General features: G+C 43.4%; 1 protein-coding gene across 1 annotated transcript in view; it reads right to left on the reverse strand.

Annotated features, from left to right (window-relative positions):
• EGR_11172 (Histone H2A) overlaps nucleotides 1-1496 on the reverse strand; it is a gene marked incomplete at both ends in the record, with an annotated part of 2409 nt that overhangs the window by 479 nt on the left and 434 nt on the right. The gene's annotated exons all lie outside the window — the stretch shown is intronic.

A 1496-nucleotide genomic window follows, 5' to 3' on the forward strand; every position in this document is an offset into this window, starting at 1 on the left:
TTTTTGAGTATGAATCGGTGTCATCATTGTAAATACAATGGCTGGGGTGTCGTGATCAAATGCCCTGTCAAATGTACCTTTGCTGTTTCTACGTATGCCATATTGAGTGTTGCCTTTGACTTTTATGGTAGGGTTTCACTAGAGCTCTGGTTCTTTTCTCTGAATGATTCGCTTATTTGACCTCATTACCACTGGTGATTCGTCAAACGTGCGCAAATAGATCGTCTTAAATTCACTTAATGGGAAGTGTTGAGTCCAGCCCGCAATATTGGAATCTTCGGCTTCACAACTGTTCGACTGAATGTTATTTCGCTAGCCTAATTCGGAACCTCAACCTTTTAGTTGCTGTGCTTCGAATTCCCCTTACATGTCGTTCGTTGCGTCATTAGAGGATTGGTTTCTGACGTGCTCTGATTATTTACAAGAGGTTATTTTGCGTCACGTCGTGAAGCTCGACCTTAGTGTTTCGTGCTTAAAGGTTACAACTAAAGTTCTTATAGGGAGGAATTGTAGAGGCTTTAATGAATGTGGAGCCATTGCTATCTATTGAAAGGTCTTCTGCGCTTTATTCTTGGAATGCACTTTGAAAACTGATGGCGGAGTTGATGAATGCTCGATATATTTGCAACATATGAAAGCTGGTCTGCTGTTCTTGAGGTGAAAGCATGGTGATTGTAGAGATGTCATCGGAATAATGTGCTCAGGTTCTTTTCAGCTGTAGGCGGTCTTTTTTAATGCATCTTTTAAATTAGGGGCAGTGCCGCCCACAAGCCTCCGCTTCGGGTTTGGGCACAGATGTTCAGTTTGTTTCTCCATTCCCTAACCCATGCCCCAACCCCTTGGTCCTCATATCAACTGATCTTATTATGGATCCTTGTGACATCCAAATCGATACATGTGATGCATTTGTGGTGCACTAGTCATTCCTCCATTCTTCATGTCAGGCGGGGGTGAATGATTGCGATGTGGCTACAAAGTGAGGAGAGTCTTCCAGAAACTACCTCGGATGAGATGCAGGTCTTTTCCCGCCTCGCAGCCAGTCATCTGCAAATCTCACAGTTAGTAGGAATAGCTTACCTTGGTGACGTCTTTTGCAAAGCTTTGCAATCGGGCGAATGGTATGTGTTACTTTCCTGTTGGTCTGTTTATGTGTTAAGTCATCTACCCCTTTATTTATTTTCCTACTTCTTGCTTATTTATTTCCCCAAACATTCATTTATACCTGTGCGTCTATTTGCCTCTAGGCATTTATTCATCTCCTGTTTATTTCCTACCTCCGTCTTCCACCTGCCTGACACGTGTGAGCAGGCAAGTGCTAGATGGTGGAGTGAGGAGGCCTGACGACAGGCTTAGATAAAAATGAGCGCCGGAGAGGAAATGAGCTAGTAAACTAAAGTTCTGGACGCCCAATGCGTGTAGTGGTGGAAAATTGATAGCTGTTAAGGAACTGAAGCAGATGTGTAGAAAACTAAGATATTTGGGGCTAAAACTGGGTG

Source organism: Echinococcus granulosus (genome assembly GCF_000524195.1).
Source record: "Echinococcus granulosus chromosome Unknown EG_S00446, whole genome shotgun sequence".
NCBI lineage: Eukaryota > Metazoa > Platyhelminthes > Cestoda > Cyclophyllidea > Taeniidae > Echinococcus > Echinococcus granulosus.